The sequence below is a fragment of the Leopardus geoffroyi genome, chromosome D3 (genome assembly GCF_018350155.1).
Source record: "Leopardus geoffroyi isolate Oge1 chromosome D3, O.geoffroyi_Oge1_pat1.0, whole genome shotgun sequence".
Taxonomy (NCBI): domain Eukaryota; kingdom Metazoa; phylum Chordata; class Mammalia; order Carnivora; family Felidae; genus Leopardus; species Leopardus geoffroyi.
Window position 1 is genome coordinate 37,505,506 of NC_059339.1, and position 21,703 is coordinate 37,527,208.

Here is a 21,703-nt window from a genome sequence, read left to right on the forward strand (position 1 = left end):
GAAAAACCCGAAACTACGGAAGGTCTGGGAAATAAAAATGGAAAACTCATTCTCCATAAACAGTTGGGATGATTTCTGATAGTGTCTTTGCTTTAAATTAACACACACATGCACAGAGCACACACATACGTGTGCACACACTGGCAAGCATGTCACATGCTCAAAGAGCTCTCGTGCCAAAGGTAAGATCAAACAAATACCCCCGGCTAGGGTCGTGGTTTTCCCAAATTGCAGATACTGTAGCTCCTATAATAAATGGTGGTTGCGGGGGGGGGGGGGGTTGGGGGGAGGATTGTTGTTGGCAAAGCATCGAGGATGGTGATTATTTTCTCAGGAAAAAAAGGGTTAGATGTCATATTTTCCCCTGTTTTAACACAAATGAAAGAGCATTTAGAAAAACAAGATGCTTAAATCTTGTTAGGATAGGTAATCTAATGTTAGCTTAACAGTAAAACGCAAAATCTGTTTGCCCCAGAATTTTTTCCGTAAAGACAATGTCATTATCACTTGATACAATTTTCCCACCAGGCTCTTTTCTCTCCATACTTCCTGAAGTAGATACACTTGAGAGGGGGGAAAAAATAGGAAGAAATACCAAAAAAAAAAAAAAAAAAAAAAGGAAGCAGTCTAGAAGTCTAGAATGAACTACTCACATAAGCCATAAACCAGCCCATTTGAACGTTTAATTCATCTTTGAACAATCTGAGAATTTATGCCCCATAGTCTATGAGTATTAACCACAGAAAACAGACCAAATGGGCCATAAACGACGTGTGATATGATGGAGTTTCATGAGGGATTCAGGACACATTCCTACTCATAGTGCCAGGTCGTGATCTCTCTCTCTGTGAGCCTTTGTTGTTTCATGCTTGAGCTTTTAGTTGAAAGAAGGATGAGAGAAACCCTCAGACTTCAGGAATCCCTGGTGTCTGTGAAGTGGGGCTGGGAACTTCTCTCTCCCCACCGTGCAGGAGTTTTCCAGCCGGAGAAGGTATTCTGAGCCTTCTCTATTCAGACCCAGGTATTCTGAAACCTACAGAGAGGTTCACAGGCTAGAAGCAAATGAGTTCAGTGGCTTCTCTCTTCACACTCAGAGCTGAGCCACTGCTAGCAGCAGGAGTGAGAAGGGCCGTGCACTAAACTGGATGCATGCTGTACTTGAGCACTGATGGCAGAGGCCTGCATCGGCAGAGCAATCTCATAAAAATCTGAATTTGTCAGCAGGAAGTCATTCTGCATTAATAATGAAAGAGATGAACCTTTAAAAAACATCCATTCCTCTTAATTCAGAAACACATTAAAGAGACAGCAGTTGGTAAGCCAACAAAATCTTTTTTCAGTTATGCAAACATGGAGGGAGGCCTTTCCCAGCCATGGCCAAACGGAGCATGATCCGTATAGGAGCCCAAGGTCAAGGCTCTCTTTCTGGCCTCAGCAGAGCTGGCTAGGGAATGAGATGGGCCTGTTTCTGATTAGCCCGGTTCACCCAGGTCCAAAAAGGAGCCTGTTTCTTGCTCAGTCTGGCAGCACAATTCATTAGAAACATAGATTTTGGACAGCATCCCTGAGCGGTGTTGAAGAGGAAGGTGTCCGACAGTGAAGTCTTCCTATAGGAAGGGCAGATGAGACAAAGCACCCCTTTCTACACACACAGCACCTCCTGCTGAGGATTAGTGGCTCAGCTCTCAGAAAGTCCCTCAGTCATTTACGCTCACTTCCAGGACACTTAGACCAACTGATCTGCCTAATAAATCAAAGCAAGAGTCTCCCAGTTCTCTGGTCACTCCAGTTGAAAATTACCAGTCTCCTCAACTGATGGAAGCCTTAGCTAGTGTCAGCATCAAAGGCTAGATTTAGAGTTATCTCTGGCCCGCAGGCTGGACAGGCTCTCATGATGCCAGGCCATAAGCGTCATTCCCAGGATGGGGCATGTTTAATGTCAGCATGTGGTCAGGAGGGCAGGACTGAGCCAAGCCACTGGTCTTGTCTCTTCTTGGGTTTCCTTTATGTTCCCAAACAAACTTTACCCCTGCTAGGAGCCGGTCATCTCTCTTTGAAGTTTGCATGGGCGAATGCATACACACATGCACACACACACACGCATGCACACACACACACACACATGCTCCCATACACCTATACATACACATTCAAAAAATACTGTTAGTCCATAAGCTTTAAAGCTAATATTTAATCTTTCCTTGCAGGGACTTGCTGATTATATTCTTGTTTCCACAAAACTGAGCAAGAAAAATGTACATTGTTTTCTTCACTGATTATTCTCAAGCATTTAGTTGCAGAGATACTTAAACTGCTACAGGAAACTTTATAAATGCTCAGACATACTAATATAAAATTCTGATTTCTGTCTTACTTAAATAGGGAGTATAATATAAGGGTTAAACATTCAGGCACACGAACTAGACTTTCTGGTTCAAACCTAATTGTGCCACTGACTAGAGATCGAATTTTGGTAAAGTTCCTTGTTACCAAGTTACCTTGTGCCTTGTTTTTCTCATTTGTCAAAAGAGGCTAATGTTAATGGTCCTTACCTCATAGGGCTATTATGGGAACTAAATTATTTAATGCAGGCAGAGATCTTAGAACCCTGCCTGGCATACAGCAAGTAGGCAATGAGGGCGGTTGTCCTGGCGGTTGCTATTTATTCACATTTATTCACTGTGATCGACTAGTGCTCTACAAGCAGGCTCCAGTGGAAACATTTCAGTAACAATTCATTGTTTACAGCATTTCACTGTTTTCAAACCATAACCACATTCACTATGCTATTACCCACTGTTCATCAACAAGCCTCCACATGGGTGTGTGGTCCATTGTTACCTTCATTTGCCGGCTGCAAAAATGAATCCCAGAGAAATTATTTGTTCAAGGACACAGAGAAAGCTTCAGAGTCAGAACTAACCCCAGCTTTCTAACCTTGGGGCCAGCACTCTTCCAATTACACGGAGTTATTCAACATACTTTGCTGATGATGTAAATTATAACTATGGTGTTTTTTGTTTTTTATTTATTTTTGTTTGTTTTTGGCTGTACGGTAAAATGTCTTTTAGTATTCACAAAAGGAAATCATTCTTATTTTTCATGTAAATACAAAAAAGCTCCTAGAAAAATTTGTGTACCCAAATAGAACAGTGATTTTCTAACAGTGGGCAACAACCTTAGATAATGAAACAATTTAGTGAGTTTCCACCAGCATTTTTTTAAGAAAAATGGAAAAGGATAGACTATACTAGGACAGAATAGAAAATATCAGAGTACAACATTTATTGTTTTGTAAAGCTCTTATTTCACTTATGTTTTATTTGTATGTATATACTAGGTTATAATGTAAAAGGTAAATAATTTTTAAAATGTATTTCTTTATACCCACTAGGATGGTTATATTTAAAGACAATGGAGAATTACAAGTATTGACATGGATGGGAAGAAATTGGAACCCTTTTACATAGCTGGTGGTAATGTAAAACAGTGCAGCTGTTGTGGAAAACAGTTTGGCAGTTCCCTCAAAAAGTTAAACATAGAATTACCATATGACCCAGCAATTTCACTCCCGGACATATACTCACAAAAATTGAAACTAGGTATTGAAACAAATACTTGTACACAAATGTTCACAGCATCACTATTCACAATAGCCAGGGGGTAGAAACAAATCAAAAGTCAATGGATGAATGGATAAACGAGATGTGGTATATCTGTACAATTAATTATTATTCAGCCAAAAAAAGAACGATGTATTGATACATACTACAACATGGATGAACCTCTAAAACATTGTTCTAAAGTGAAAGAAGCCAGACATTAAAGCCCACATATCATATGATTCCACTTACAAAGGACAACACAAAGTACGTAAATCCACAGAGAAAAGAAGCAGATTAGTGGTTGTCAGGGGCTTGACATTTTGCCTCAATTTGTTTAATGAAAAAAATATATATTTCTACACTTGTGTCCTAGTCAAAGAACGCGTAAGCCACTGAAATGGAAGGTCATGTTTACTCTGGTGTGCCTGTCCCCCTGACACAGCACCATGACCTCATCATCTGTTGTGACCCCACATGGGAGAAGGGAGGCACCTTCCTTCTTCAGATTCCACATCTACCCTGCTTCTTGCTGCTCAAGGAAGGGGGACTGGACTTCAGGAAAGTCTATCTATCTCACATTTTCCCAAGAACTAAGAGGAATCATGGGCATCTTCTACCCTGAGAGCAACATGGAAGGACAGACAGCAACTGGACCTTGAGAAATGAATAAAGTTAGATCTATCAAATCCTGGTTCTCCCACATACTTAATTCATGACCTTGGGAAAATATTGTATCCTTCTGTTTCTTTAGGTGCTAACTTAGCATTTTTGTTGTGAGGATTAAGTGAGATAATACCTGTAATGCTCACAGAATCTAGCTGATGCATAAGAGAAGCTGCTCTTATTATAATTGATATTATTCCAATATTTCATCAGTTTGAAGCCATATATTTTTTCATGTTTCAACATCTCCAAAATCGGAAGTTTTGCAATGGGAAACAATTCATAGTTTAATTGGCCTCATTTTTTATCTTTCTTAGTGGCACATCTTACAATTGATAGCATCTTTGATTTGATAAAATGCAGCATTTGGAGACAAGTACTTCAGAACACTGAGTCTCAACCCTTTAAGACCTAATGCTCCTTTCAGTAACAAATTCTTTGTTACTGAAGTACTTACTGAAGTAAAATTTATAGTTAACCTAGCCAACCTACACACACTAGGTCAAAAGAATCAATATGCTACTCCAGAGGATGTAGCAAAGTGGATAGATATTTTACCTGTGTGTAAAATCACTCCAAATGCAACAACTACAAAAATATGTCCGTGACTAGCATGATACAGAAAATGATTGGGGCTTTTCTTTAAATCCAGTAGCTCTCTCTGTAAGTCTAGTAATTTACTTAATCCTTGATAATATGGAGATACAGGTACTAGATATTTCTATTGCTTTCATTTTTGCTGTGAACAAACACTTGTCCCATCAGAAAGAAAAAGCACACTGCTTGTAGGTGGCTGAAGGGACAGTCTTAACAGGACGGATACCTGATTTCAGAAAAGCATATACCAATCCCACAATAATCAGTAACTGCAATATATCTGTCATGACAGTCATGGGGAATTGTTTTGATAAGAATTTACCCACAGCAAAAATAATAACTAAAATTAAGAGATCATTATTTTTTAAAAGCTCACCTTTCTAAATACCCAAAGATATATGAAAGAGAGAAAGTGAATAAAACATGAAGGAAATAAATTTACATTTGACACGAAAATCTAAATATATAAATAATGTTTGCTTGTGTTTAAAAAAACAATGAAAGAATAAACAAATACAAATAGAACAAAGGTAGTTGAAACGGTTAATTCTAGGAGGAGGAGGAGGAGTAAGGTAGGGTAGAGGGGACAGAGTAACACTAAATTTCCTTAAATATGCAACTAAACAAAATGTAGCTCAATCAAAGCAAAAAGTATAAATCCTAAAATCATATGTAATATTATAATTAAGTATCTGGTTGGTGGCATACCCAGGAACAGAGAACTTTTCCTAGCAACTTTACTTTGAGCAACTCTAGTAGGCTATATCTTAAGTGAAAAAATAATAGCTAATAATAATAATATAATTTAAAAACATTTTTTAGGGCGCCTGGGTGGCTCAGTTGGTTGAGCGTCCGACTTCGGCTCAGGTCATGATCTCACGGTCTGTGGGTTCGAGCCCCGTGTCGGGCTCTGTGCTGACAGCTCAGAGCCTGGAGCCTGTTTCAGATTCTGTGTCTCCCTCTCTCTCTGCCCCTCCCCTGTTCATGCTCTGTCTCTCTCTGTCTCAAAAATAAATAAACATTAAAAAAAATAAAAAAAAATAAAAAAAATAAAAACATTTTTTAGTAAACATAATGTTTGTGGGAGTCTTAATATCATTATTCTGAGACACTTGTGTATAATGTGAGAAGGTAATTATATTCCTATCACTGAATACAGAGATTTTTGGTGCAGGAGAAAGGAGATAAAGATACAGGATTGATTAATTACTGAACTTAAAGTGGAAATATCAGTATAAACCGCTAATGTGTTTTATCTTTAAAAAGCAATACATTTTTCCTAGTTCTGTTTACTGAAAGGGCTAGAAACAAAGACCAATCTAGGAGCAATGAGTACCCACACAACCCGGGTTGTGATCTCTACATACCATTTCTCACTGAAAGGAAGCAGGCTTAGAACATCTTTTCAAAGCAGCTATCAGAGAACTTTTCAAATATAATTAGGATCATATCAAAGGACTCAGGGTCCTAATTACATAAGCTCCCATTGACTAAACATAGGACAATTAGAGCATTAATAAGAGTAATAATGCAGAAAATTGCAACACATCAACTATGTTTAGTGTTTGGTTATGTTTGAGAACATTAGCAAACCAAATCATTTTACCAGTAGCCAAAACGAAAGAATCAAGCATTTATCCTGTCTTTCCAAAGATCCAATCAATGGTCATCAATGTAGTTAACATTATATAAAGAGAGTCCACAGACAGTATCTATCTCATGGAAGTGAATAGTATGATCTATGAAGTCTTGAGGAGAAGAGGGAGGAGGGAAATAACTAGAATCTAATCAAGCATCCAGATATAACACCATTTGACAAGGAGCACACATGACAGGGGAACAAACGTGTTACAGGACACCACAGGGATACCACCAGCAAATCCACATTGTGAGAAACTGCAGAACAAACAACCCTGTTTATGAGGAAAGGGGCGGGGCTGGGAGAAGTAGGAGAGCCCCTAAGTTCAGAGGCCTTCAATGACTGAGAAATCAACCGTTATGTGTGATCCTTGTCTGGATCCTGACTCAAAGAAACGAAATCTAAAAACCACATTTAGTACAATTAGGGAAATATGAATACTGACTGGAGAGTCAGTAAGATTGTGGGATTACTCCTGGCAGGGGCAGGGGGTGAGATGGTGGTTATTGATGTTTAAATGTTTAAAAAGGGAAATCCTTATTTTTTTAAGAAGATACATAGAGAACACAGATGATATGATTTGACATTTGAAATTTGCTTCAAAATGATTCAGAGAGGGCAGGTGTTGGGTGGGAGCACAGGGGGGAAAGAATGGCCAGGAGTTGATAATCATTGAAGCTGGATGAGGAGTACACAATGGCTGATTATCTCTACTTTTGAACATATTTTGAATTTTCCATAATAAAAAAAAAGTTAAGTCCACAAAAACAAAAATATTGTAAATAAAGTGTTCAAAAAAGAAAACTACCAATAGTAGTTAACAAGAGACTAGCCATATTATGGATTTTCAGGATAACAGTTTTGAGAATGAGGAACCATAGGGTGAACAAAATTGATACACCTAAGCAAGACAATGGAAACTTTGTTTATCTTAACTGAGCGTCTGTTGGCTGACTTTTTGAGACAGTCGTTTAGAAAACTCCTCACAAAGCAACTAGAGAATTGAACATGGCAAAAATTGTGACAAACGACAAAGGTGGACTTTTACCCAGTTAGACATAAGATATATAATTTTCACTGCAGCCAAGAATATGCTGGAAAATTAACCTAGTCATTCAAATGAATGATAAATGTGACATTTTGTGTTCTATTTGCACAATCCAAAAATGTTAAAGCAAATATATTTATTTGCACTGTTTCCTTTGAAATTAATGGGAAAAACACAGAACTTAAATATGAACGCCTGACATAGATGTATTCTAAGAGTCAAGGGACGCTCCTACATTTCTGCAGATACAAGGAAGTCATTGATTCCCCCGTCCTCCATCGGCCAATAGCTTGAAAAACAGCCGCTAGGATTGCATGAATCTTACAAAGCAAAACCCCTGGAACAGTCCATCCCCACTGAGATTTAGCAAACTGTACTCCCTCTAATAATTCTTCCATATGTCTAAATAATTCCCTCTGGGATATTAACTTACCCAGTTAAGAGAAAGAAGAGAGAAGAACATACCATATTTTATGTTTACTCACAGAGTCACTTGGAAAACCATTAAGTGGTACCACATGGGGATGCTGACATGGGAGAATGAAGCGATCTCAGTGCCTTTTTGTTTGCTGAAGCCAGACCCATGGAAAGCACACTACACCAGCAACTGGATACCTGACATAAGGCCAAGTCTCTGTTACTTATGAGCTGCATAACCTTGAGCTGGTCCCAGTCTCCTCATCTGTAAATTAGGATTTCAAGAGTAGAAGAACAAGGTAACAAAGGGAAAGTCATGTACTTCTCTTAAAACATTCATCACAGTTCCTATACCAGTGAGTCAGACCATGCTTGGCTCAACTTTCCATCAATAATAGCACACACTTATCAAATGTCCATGAATCCTCAGGTAACTGTGTTCAGTACTAGGATGGAAAGATAAGTAAAAAGTATTTCTTCCCTCAAACCTGTTAGGGTTCACAAGTGAGTAGATAAATATACAGGATGATTAAAATGTTTTAAAACAGAATGTGCTATGGCCCAGAAAGTTCATGTGCACCAAGAGTCAAAGAATGAGTGGACTATTTATCATAAGCAGAGAAGTGGAGAGAGGCATAGAGGTGGGGAAAAAGGCATTCAAAGCGAAGAAAAGGCTCAGAGACAGAGTTTAAGAAAATGCAAGGACATGGAACAAATAATTCCAAAGTGGGTTACAAATAGAAAGATGAGACCAAGAAAGGGTAGGTTGAGAACAGATCGTGAAGAGCCATGACTATTCTGATGAGGAATTTGGACTTTCTCCTCTGGGCTTTTGAGGACCATCAGAGATTTTTCATCTAGGGAAGTTCATGATCACTTTCTTGTTCCATTCACTGTTGTCAACCTCCACTGATGGAGTGATGCTCTTCCCCAAAACAATGCAACATGACTTGACTTTTCTTGTTCAGAAACATCACAGGCGGCTGTGTGCAGAGCTGCGGACATGGTTCTCCCATGCTACCAATTTTGAGAAAACACACCTGAAATTGCTCTTAATTTATGCTACTGCTGTTTAGGATACGTTTTCATTTTAGATCCCCTGTATATAAAATGCAGGAGAAATCCAATTCCAGATTATAGTAAGGCAGGTTTATTTACTGTTATAAGCTCTGCGTCCAGCTCTTTCAAACCATTAAGAGAAATGTCTTTCTCTGGGCTATATATGATGTATTTGTTTTCTGAAAGAGTTAATGTAACTCCCAAATGTGTCTTATTCCCCTAGAATATCTGAATTATGATGGAAGCATCTGTCCTATTTAGAGCTAAGAAAGCTAGCATTTATCTAACATCTTCTTCAAACACAGTGCTATACAAGTTATAAGCTTCCTCAGGTTACAAAGAAAGAAAAACAGGAGAAAGGCTGGTTTCTGTCCTTGAGTGTTGACAGTCTAAGAGGAGAGGCTGCCTAAGCACAAATGGAAAGACTGAAAACACTTTGTTAAAAACATTAAGGAGAAATTTGAATGCGACATGCTAAGAACAGACGAGCTCCCCAAAATAAGATTTCAATAGCTTTGAAGTAATATCTTTCCTAGAACATGCCACTATATGTCTCTATCAATGCCTTTTAAAGTAAGACTTGCCGGGAAGAAAATGTTAGAATATAACTCTACTTGGTAAATGCTATTATTCTGATTTTGAGCTCTTAATGCCTGCTCTATGATAAGCCTTTCTCTTCAGGTACAGAACATTATGTATTTTCCTTCGCTTTTTTGCGGTCATTTTGTCGGGTGCAAATTCTGAAAACAAAATTCTGTAGACTAGTAGTTAGCACAATAGTTTACCCAGAAGGACTGAGGACTGCCTGGTAATAAAAGGGACCAGATCAACATTCTTCCCACCCTTCCCTCAAGGCATGCGGCTAATAGGTTCTGTAACATGCCCATAGGACCTGGCAGAAATGGTTTATAAATGGATACTTTGGGCCGCAGTCCCTTATCTACCATTCCAAAAGCCTTTTGCTCTGAAAACCAAGCATTTTTCTAACTCATTGGTGACAAAACCTGGCTCATGCTGATAATTGGGTATATTATTTATTCCATTTGGCATGAACATATTTTCCTACAGAAATAGAAACGTGTTTGATCATGGAATGCTGCCCATCCACCCCGAAGCACAGGTATATAAGTTATGCTTTATCATTTAAAGATTTGAAAATTCTGAACTCTAAAACAAATCTGATCCCAATGGTTTCAGGTAACAAACCATAGCCCCATAATAGCAGCCACTTACTAAGCACCTTTCACATGAAAATGCTGCACGAATATCATCACTGTGCTCTATGAATGAGGTATTAATATTACCATTTAAATGCTGGGGATGCTGACGCCCAGCAAAATTAAGCAATTCATCCCACCATCCCAATATCAAGCGAGTGATAGAGCAAAGACTCAAACTCAGGTCTGTCTGATTGCAAAGCTCATGTGCTCATTTCACTCGGCCTGGAATTTCTCTGCCGGCTTCTGTCATGTCCCTGTTCACCAACCCCATCAAGCCACCCCCTCGATGGTGAGCCATGGTTTCTGGGATCCTTCAGGTGTAGGCAGATGCTAAGGAGAGGAAGGTGTTAAGCATCTATGAGGAGTTAGTTCTCTTCTTGCCCCTTTGAACTATTAATGGGAGTTGTCCCAAGACCTACATTTGTATGCCGATTCATTGCCATCTAGTGGTTATTTTTAAGATCAGTTTTGCATAAAATGTTAGGATGACGTAGGATCATTTCTAATAGACAGGGGGTTTGGTCCTTGGATGCTGTTGGAAAAAAATAACAAGATTTGCAGTATAAAGGAAACTAGCCCAAGTAAATATTTACGAAATGAAAGAAATTTCTTTCATGTTCTTCAGGTGGAGGACTCACAAGTGGATGGGGTTTGCTAAGGCTTTATCAAATCTCATCTCTGACCTAAATAATCTCTAGATTAAATCTCTACACAGGTTGCTTAGGAAAATAGAAGCTTTCTCTAAAACTGTTTCAGCACACTTTTCTCAAAGATTGCCAGGGACTGTCTCTGTTCTAATTATAATGTTTACAATGCAAATTGGTGGTTGCAGTGTATATCCTCTGCATGAAATTGAAAATAGTCATTCATACCCTCATTTACATATGTTCCTTTCCAGAACAAACTCTTACTCATCTTTGGTAATAATGATATGATTTATAAACTTGAAGGTGGGTGAAAGGGAATCATAATATTGCCCATCAAAAGAAAAGTTTTTAGGCATTATAAATATTGAGTGTATTTCAGTTTAATAATATTTATTGAGCATCTGTAAAGTCTGGGGATGGATTCAAATATGGACTTAACAGGTTCTTGGCCTCAAGTTGCTTAGAATCCAGAGGAGAGAGTTTGGCAAGGACATAGTTTAGGGAAGATACAGAATGTGATGTAGAAGAATCTAACCAATATATTTGTATATTGGAATAGTACAAAAATCCTGAAGACACTCACCAGCTTGCTGGTTTTAGAGGCCAGGACCTGGGGATTCAAGTACCTAATTAATAGGCTATTGAGAGAGTTAAAGCAGCTTCGGGGTTAAAAACGTACACCTTTGGTGACACAACGCACAGCCTTCTTATACTTGTAGCCTAACTGTGCCAGAGGGAAAGTCATGTGAATGTCAGAATCACGTCTTCCATCACATGTTGCCTGTGGGTTAAACAGTGAATCTTGTGAGGAAGGAACATGATATAATGAAGCAGATCCCCGAAATTCACTGTATTTTAACATTATGTGGCTTGAGAGAAAAGGCAAAGTATAAGGATATTATGAGGGGCCTTAAGGTATTTTCTTTTTTGAAAGCTAACAATCCTTATCAGAACTCGCTGGTAGCCCAGTGCCATTTTTCTCTGCTTTCTTCCCTTTGACATGTTTCTCTCATGTCCTTGGTCTCTTAATTGTGAATTGTGATAGTGTCTTGCTTTGGTACAAATGTTTATTCATGGGGTCCTGTTCACAGATTTCATTCTCTCCAAGTAAGAATGCAGTAGTAACGTGCTTTCTTTATTTTTGCCTCTGGGTGTGTGATGGCTCAATAAGAGGAAAAGCAATAAAGGGCAAGACTCAATACCCAGCAGAAGAACCCAATGATTTGCAACAGGCAAGATGGAAAGTACATGTCACGCTGGAGAAGGGCTTCTAAACTAGAGCCCCAAGATAGCACCTGTGACTGACAGCAGAAAGAAAGGGACAAGGGACCCTGCACAGCCCCTGATGGCCCAACCGTTAATGAAGACTCACTATATCCTTATTTATTGCTGAAATTGATCCAAATACTCATTAGGGAAACAGGAGGTTCTCATTTAGGGAAGGTCAGCATGGAATGCACCCCTTTGTCCATCTGGAAAACTAAAGTAATAAAACTACCAAAACAATTTCCAGAGTTTTGCATATATGCATAATGCATATGCATAACTTCATCTGAGCCTTCAAAAAAGCGAGGCTCTTCATGAGGTGTAAAACTGCACGATGTGTTTATTGGCAACATACTCTGTTGGAAGGCAGTACTAGAATCCTGTGTAAGGGCACCTACCAGCTCTAAATCCAGACTGCTTACATTGAAATTCTACTAGCTACTCTGATCCTGGGCAAGTTCCTTGACTCTTTCGTATCTAGATTCCATTACCTGTAAAGGAGGAAAGAGATAGGATTTGCCTATAGGGTTATTTCAAAGACTGAATGACCGAACCTATAAGGCACACAGCATAGTGCCTGGAACATTGAAATTCCTCAGTAAATATTAGCTGTTATTATTACAATGAAGTGTTGACTTAGCTTTAAATAATTCAGTAAAAAATATTTATCAAGTGGCTATTACATGCAAAAAATTGTAAAATGAATGTTCATATAACAGAAAAGATAGGGGTGTCTGGGTGGCTCACTTGGTTAAGGGTCCAATTCTTAATTTCAGCTCAGGTCATAATCTAACGGTTTGTGGGTTCGAGCCCTGTGTCAGGCTTTGCACTGAGCATGGACCCTGTTTGGGATTCTCTCTCTCTCCCTCTGCCCTTTCCCTGTTCGTGCTCTCTCTCTCTCTCTCAAAATAAATAAATACACTTAAAAAAAGGAAAAGATAGATATTATCTATATGGAAAGAGAAATTAACAACCATTAAGTCAAGTACCATGGCAACATTCTCAAATGCAATATTATGAACAAACAAAAAGCTGTTTTTTGAGTAATTGATTTTTTGGGTACATTTTCCTTGTTGAATTCCACCTTACCAAAGATGCCTCTAGAGGAGGTATATATAATGACATATGGATATTGGATGGCTTTCATGTGATCTACCTCATTTCAAGAAGTTTGGAAAACTTAAAGGAACAAATGCTGAGCACGTCCTTTGGAAAAATTTCCCTCATATATCAATTTCTGGAGACTATCTCCTCATCCATCAATTTCTTGACTGGGTATTCTTCAGGAGCTAGTCAGTAACCAATTTAGCATTGAGCGCCCAGAAAATGGCAAAAGTACTAAAGAACCGGGGCGCTATTCAGGATTCAGTGTAGCTTTTTCCATTTTTTTTTATTAAAAATATTTTTTAAGTGCCAGCACTCACCAACTGTGTGAAGAATAAAGTCATAAAAAAACAAAACCCCCAACCCCCAGTGTGTGCAGGAAATGAAGAGAGAAAAATTCAATAAAAAAAGCAATTTCAGGTTTTGGCTTCTGTGGAGTTCCATACACCATATGGGTTTGGAAATCTTTTAAAATGATGAAACCAGCAGTGCGTGAGAGAGATTCCTAATAGTTCACTGGTTTTTTTGGAATCCCGGGACAGGACACAAACCATGGCATGTAGTTGTCACGTAGAGAATGTTATGATAGAGTTAATGTTTGTAAAATGTTTAGAACTTGGGTGAATGCTAGAAAAATCATGGAAACTCAGCATCAGTGTTCTGCCCAGTTTTTGTGGTTATTGTTGTTGTGTTAGCCCTCCTCCAACCCTGGGGAAAAGTGCTCACATGGCGGCGCCTGGGTGGCTCAGTTGGTTACGCCTCCAACTCTTGATTTCTGCTCAGGTCATGATCTCACGGTTCATGGGATCAGACCCTGCGTAGGGCTCTGTGCTGACAGTGCAGAGCCTGCTTGGGATTCTCTCTCCCTCTCTCTCTGCCCCTCCGCTGCTCATGCTCTCTCTCTCAAAATAAATAAATAAACTTAACAAAACGTGCTCATGCACACACTCCTACGCACGTAGAAAGCTCCATCTTGTATCTCCAGCCCATATGTATGCTCATATATTCAACTACCTACTCGACAGCACCTCAAATTTAACATAAAAAAAGGCCAGCAACCTACTTTTGTCACAGCCTTACCTACTGCAGTAAAGGGGAACTTCACGCTTCCACTCCCAGTTCATGCTGACAAAAACTTTGCCATCATCTGTGGTTCTGTTCTTTTTCTCAAACCCCCCTCTATTATGTCAGCAAAGCCCATCAGCTCTGCCTTCAAATTCTGTCTTGCATCTAGCCACATCTTCCCAGCTGCACGCCACCCTGGTCCACATCACCACCGCCTCTCCCCTGCTCATTGCAATCCCTTCCAACTGGCTCCCAGCTTCCTCACTTGTTGCCTTTGGTTTATTTTCAAAACAGCAGTTGGAGTGATTCTGTTACAATGTTAAGACAGATCATGTCAATCTGCTGCCCCAAACCTTCCAATAATTTCCCTTGCCACTCAGTAACAGCCAGCATGGCTGTAATGGCCAAAGGCACTGTGCTATCTGTGGGTCCCACCTCCTTTGGGCTTTCTGACCTCATTTCTCCTGTTTATTCCCATTTCTCTCTTTCCTTCTCTCTCTCTCTCTTTCTCCTTCCCTCTCCCCACTCAGATGCTCTTAACTGGAACTGACTTCTTCACTCTGACTGACACCCACTCTGTCCCAAAACTCCTTACCACACCCCTTCTTTTTTGGTGGTATGGGTCTCTTCAATAGTCTTCCCTTGTGGTACCTAAAGCTGCAAATCCCCCTCCATACCATTTTTACCCCCTTTCCATACTTTTATTTTCTCCTGAGCATTTATCATCATCTAACTTACTGTGTGTTTCATTTTACTTAGCTATTTAACAGCTGATGTTGTCAGAATGTAGTTCCAGAAGGGAAGGGAATTTTTGTATTCACGTTGTCTGTCACTGGTTCTTAGTGGGAGATGAACAGGGCTCCCTTCAGGTTTATGGGCCCCGAAACTTATACAGTACACAATCTGAAGGACCCTCTTTAAAAAAAAAAGAATACAAAATGACCAATACAAAATTAGGCATAAAACTGGATATTTACAGTAGAAATCATAATAATTATTTTTTAAATAGTCCAAAACTGGCATAAAAATCACCAAGTCCAAAAAAATGACATTTATTTACTGCCTATTCATGTCTGTGATACTTTTTCTCTATATTTTGGGCTATATCCTCTTTAATACCTCTTTTTATGACAATATTTTTATAATATTTTCTATAGAGAAAATTAAAAGGTAATTTGGTTTCTCCTGTGGTATAGTTAAGTTTTGTTTTGTTTTGTTCATTAAAAATTTTTTTAAATGCTTTATTTATTTATTTTTGAGAGAGAGAGTTTATGAGCAGGGAAGGAGCAGAGAGAGAGAACTCCAAGCAGTGTTGCAGGGCTTGAGCTCAGTAACCATGAGATCATGACTCAAGCTGAAATCAAGAGTTGACTGCTTAACTGACTGAGCCACCCAGGCACCCCCCAATATTTTTATTATTATTATTATTATTATTACTATTTTGGAGAGAGAAAGAGCACACTAGTGAGGGAAAGGGGCAGAGAGAGAGAGAGAGAGAGAGAGAGAGAGAGAGAGAATTTTAAGCAGGCTCCACATTCACCCCAGAGCATTCAGGCTTGATCTCACAACCCTGGGATCATGACCTTAGCCAAAATCAAGAGTCGGACGCTCAACTGACTGAGCCACCCAAGCACTCCTGTTTTGCTCTTTTTTAATCAATTGCTTGATTGATTTATTGGTTGGTTTGTATTGGTGGTTCAGTTTTACAGCTTGTTATTGTCGCATAAGTTAATAGATTGATGTCTCATTTGGAAAAACATCTATCAGGTTTCTTTCATATAGACTTATCAGATTTCAAGTTCTTGTGCAGTGACCATTTTAAACACTCTTTGAAATGATGACACTCAACAGTTTGTCAGTGATGTCCTCATTGTAATGGCCTGATGGAAGATTCATGCTATCTTTGGAAATGCCAGTGGGGATAATATTTGCAACTTCACACACAAATTCACTGTTTTTGGTATATGGGTTTGTATCCTTCAAAAGTAGGAAATCCAATAACATCTAGAACATGTAATTCTCATCAAAAAGAAAGCATTTCCTGGTGCATGTATTTGCCACATTTTAGTACATTCCTGACCAGAGATAGCTTTCATTTTAACCAGGAGACTATGAGAATGGATATGACTATTTTGAGTTTTACATACCTCATGATTGGAAGAATTTTCCAAAGGCTGGCTCCTGCTAGTTTCTCCTTCCTACCCACATGCTTTGCTGTAGGACACATTCATAGTGACCACTGGCCTTGCACTTTTGTGCCAAAACCTTGGGAGGATTGCTGCAGCAGGCAATGGTAGCATATTTCCAGAAACTCTTGCTACCTCAGGATGGTTAGCAGCAACCTGCATCCTCAGTCAGCTTTCCCTTAGCCAGACCCCTCAAAATGCCAGCAGACCTTCATTCCCAGAAAACATGTGGGGAAATCTGAGTGGAAAGTGACAGTTCTCCTGATTATGGTGAAAATAACTTCTTATTGCAAATTTCACAAAAATGTGTGTCCAAGTGAGCCTCTTCTGGGACTTTGAAAAGGGCCTGTACAACTGAGGAGCCCTTAAGGCTTTCATAGATTCATAATTAATTAGCTTGTGACACTCAGTAAATATTTGTTGAGTAGAGTAAGGAAGGAAATGAGTAATATCTGAGTCTCAAACCCACATCTCAAAAATTCAAACACCATGACGTTTTTTAATTTTTATTTTTAGTGTTTATTCGTTTTTGCAAGATAGAGAAAGAGCACAAGCAAGGGGAGGGGGGCAGAGAGAGAGAGGGCGCCACAGAATCGGAAGCAGGCTCCAGGTTCTGAGCTGTCAGTACAGAGCCTGATGTGGGGCTCGAACTCATGAACCATGAGATCATGTCCCGAGCCAAAGTCGGATGCTTAACCAACTGAGCCACCCAGGTGCCCCAATGTCTCTGGAGTTTATATGGATTTTAACGTTTATTTATTTTTGGGACAGAGAGAGACAGAGCATGAATGGGGGAGGGGCAGAGAGAGAGGGAGACACAGAATCAGAAACAGGCTCCAGGCTCTGAGCCATCAGCCCAGAGCCTGACGCGGGGCTCGAACTCACGGACCGCGAGATCGTGACCTGGCTGGAGTCGGATGCTTAACTGACTGCGCCACCCAGGCGCCCCTGGATTTTAAAGCAGATACAGCAATATATTCCAATCAGTGTCAGTTTTGTGGACCATGAATTTTAAATAGAAGTGAATTTTGCCTTTAGAATATTCGACATCTGCACATTAAGTTTCTAACTTCAAAGAACACTGCTGAATGTGGTCCAGTCTTATGTGATTAAGAAATTCAAGGTACATACCCACCAAGCCAAGTCCCTCTAGGTTAAGGGGAATGCTGTGTATATGGTGGTGGGGAGGACAACAAGAAGAAACACTGAAGAAATAGTGGGAATATTATTGTAAAATTGGGGAGCATTCTATCCATACTCTTGGCACTGGTCTGGAGTCTAGAGAGGCCAGGAGGTGAATGACACTATCACTTTGGATAAGTTACTTTACCCCTCAAAGCCTCAGTTTTGCCGTCTAAAAATATCTGGCCTATAATGGGTAGTCAGTAAATGGTAGCCACCATTGTTTTGTTGTTGTTGTTGTTGATGGTGTAATGACAAGACTGCTCTGATACATGGAGTGATTATTCACCTCAACTTCCTCTGGTCACCTATCTAGATTCTGCCATTTTCTCTTCTTTAGAAAGAACCACACCCCAAAGCAAAAGAGATGGGGGATCCATTTCTGGCTGTTCCTTGTGCCTAATACTCCTGAGCCCTGACGATAGGTAGGGCCCCTTCCAAAGCAAACAAAAACCCATGGTGAAAGTCACAGCCCTCACTATTTCTGCCTTCATATTCTGTTTGTTGTTGCCATAGAGCTAAGAGCACTTTCTAAAGCCAACCTTCCAGCTGGCTGCCTGAGCTTAGTCCATTTTTGCCCTTTCCAAGAAATTAGACTGGTACAAGAGGAGGAAGAAAATACCCAGACCAAAAAATTTTTTTTCTGCCCACTATGTAAGAGAGAATTTTTAAACCACAGGATTAATGAGTTTTCACTAGATGTGACACACTCAATGGTCCTCTAGTTGGCCAGTCCCTGCTAGTTAGTTGTCAGCATTATGTTTTGAGAAGGGAAATGATATTGAAGGCTCATGTGACTATAATCGCAGACAAAATATTATAATCATGAACACAAAAACCTATGCCCCCTCTTAAAGTCAATAACATTCTTTGTGAATTACATTCGACAGCTAAATAAGTCTATTTTAGACTAATTGTATTTGAAGTTCTTTATTCATTTTTTTTCTTGTGGTGGAAAAATCCCAAGTTCATAGGCACTGCAGTGGGAAAGAAGGCAAATGCCCTGTAGTGGGCAAACGTGGGAAGTGTGGCCAGCAGCAATGACAGATGGATTTTTCCACTCTGCCATTATCACGTTAAAGCTTTTCCAAGCACATACAGAGCTTTTATTGTCACTGGGCATCAATGTACACAAATCCATGGAGAGAGGGATTTGGGAGTCCAAATGGGTAGGAATGACATCCAAATTTAATAAGAATACAAAGAAATTATTTGGAAAGTAGAACGGTGTACTCTTGGAACTGTCTCTGGAATTTATGTGGATTTTGAAGCAGATATAGAAATCTACTCCAATCAGTGTCAGTTTTGTGGCCCAAGTATTTTAAATAGAACTGATTTTTACCTTTAGAACATTTGACATCTGTACATTAAGTTTCTAATTTCCTTACCCAATTTTGTCCCCACTTGCTGACCTATAATGGTGCAGTGACTTGACATTGACCATTGTCTACGTTCATTCTCAAGGCAAGTGTTTTTTTTTTTTTTTTCAGGTGCATTTTTTTTAACCAATTTCATGATAAACTTTGGCCTCAATTATATACTTTCTAAAATCAATGAGAAGAAGTTATTTCTCCTTTCTCCTAATGTAGCACACAAATTAGTGAGACAATACTCTTGTCTAATGTTATATATTTTTTTTCTTTGCAGTAATATTGATTATCCCATTTTTCTCACATCTCTCTGTGAAAGCCCATGGGGGTGGAGGGTGAGGAGAAGCTCATTTGTTAAATGACCCCACAGCAGATAAAATTAGTTTCCACTTCTTTCCAGAGGCTTTCCCTGCCAGGTTAGAAGTCATTCTTTAGTAGCAAAATAGCACAAATGCCAATAATGTATTTTAGATAAAATATGTCTCAAAACAAACAATGACAACAACGACAATGGGCTTGCCCTGGATTCTGTACAATTATTTATCCTGAAGGTTGGACCTTAATTCCTAATAGAAGATTTTTTAAATGTTGCAAAATTATAACAGATTAATTATAACAGTGTATTCTTAGAGCCTTTAGCATCCACACATTAGACTCACCATCTAGAAACCTATAAGCCTATACCTTGATCATAGCCTGAGACTACTTAAATAGATTTGGGGAACATATAATCTTCCTCATAGAATGAACTTGCTTACCTAGGCTGTGGATTGTCCCTCAAAGGACAAGGCTAGGGGCGCCTGGGTGGCTCAGTCGGTTAAGCGTCCTACTCAATTTCAGCTCAAGTCATGATCTCATGGTTCTTGAGTTTGAGCCCCATGTCAACCTCTGTGCTGACAGTGCAGAGCCTGCTTGGGATTTTCTCTCTCCCTCTCTCTCTGCCTCTCTCTCTCTCTCTTTCTCAAAAACAAATAAACATTTTAAAAAGGGACAAGGCTAATATTTAAAAGGAATATCTCTGAATTATAAATACTTCTCTTTGGAAGTGATCAGTTCTTTCTTCCTCTCAAATCATGGTTCCTATAAATGGTGTCATCAATGTTAACTTAAAAAATTTTTAAATGTTCATTTATTTTTGAGAGCGCAAGAGAGAGACAGAGTATGAGCAGGGGAGCGGCAGAGACAGAGGGAGACACAGAATCTGAAGCAGGCTCCAGGCTCTTGAGCTGTCAGCACAAAGCCTGATGTGGGGCTTCAAACTCATGAATGTGAGATCATGACCTGAGCTGCAGTCAGATGCTTAACCGACTGAGCCACCCAGGCGCCCATCAATCTTAACTTTAAAACTTATCTTTACAATGGTAGGAATAGGCATCTTACCCCTGAAGGGTTAGTCCATGGGTGAAGGGTGAATACTCTGGCCCGTGGTAGAGGTTCCTACCTAGGATTGCCATGTAAAATACAAGATACTCAGTTAAATTCAAATTTCAGATTAACATTGGATTATCCCATGCAATATTTGGGACATATTTATACTAAAAACTCATTCAGTGTTTATCCAATTTCAAGTTTAATTGGTGTCTTATATTTTATCTGCAAATCTGGCAATCTTATTGGTACCCCTTAATCTAAAGACTCAAAACATGTATCATCAATACTCAGAAAATATTACATAAATATCCAGCATCCATACAGGGGAGCCAAACCCAAATAGTGTTGACATGTGGAAGGAGGTGTTCCGCTCTATTTCTAGCATGTCACTGGGAAGTTCCTGAAGGATCTAGGTCTTAAGCCAATATTATGTTCTCCCTTTTAATAGTTGCAGAAGACGCTAAGGATTGACCACCCACAAGCCATCCACAATTCTTATATCCTTGCCTTCCTCTGTTACAGGGGCTGGGAAGATAAAATGTTCACTTCTCCAGACCGGCTATAGCCAGGGGTGGCCATATGATCCGGTTCTAGTGGATGAAATGCAAGTTGGAGTCACCAGGTGAGACTTCCAGGAAAGATTTTCTGAAGTGGACAGGCCCTGTTTGCTTGCCTCCTTTGGACATCTTGCCCATCCTCAGTCTTCCTGCCGGGACCATGGATGTGTTGCTTAGGGATGCATCAAGCATCATGCAGTGATGAGGCTTCCGAGCCTAAAGATGAAAATCTTTGCACCGTGGCCAGGAGAAAAGAAGGAAAGAGGTGGCCTACCCAGGACTTCTTGTTACTCGAGACATATAAACCTTTTACTTGTGGTGGGTTGAATGGTGGCCCCCACAAAGGTATGTCAATATCCTGACACCTGGAACTTGGGAATGTGACCTCATTTGGAGAAAGCTTCTTTGCAGATGTAACAAAGTTAAGAATCTTGAAATAAGGTCATCCTGGGCTATCCAGGTGCACCCTAAATCCAGTGACAAATATCCTCAAAAGAGACAGAAGACACGAGGATAAAAGGAGAAGACCACATGGAGACAAAGGCAGATCCTAGAATGATGTAGCCATGGGAACACCCAGAGCCACCAAAGCAGGAAGAGGCAAGGAGGGATTGTTCTCCAAGAGACTTCAGAGGAAGCATCGCCTTGCCAACGTATTGATTTTGGACTTCTGCCTTCCACAACTGTGAGACGCCAGTAGAAGATTG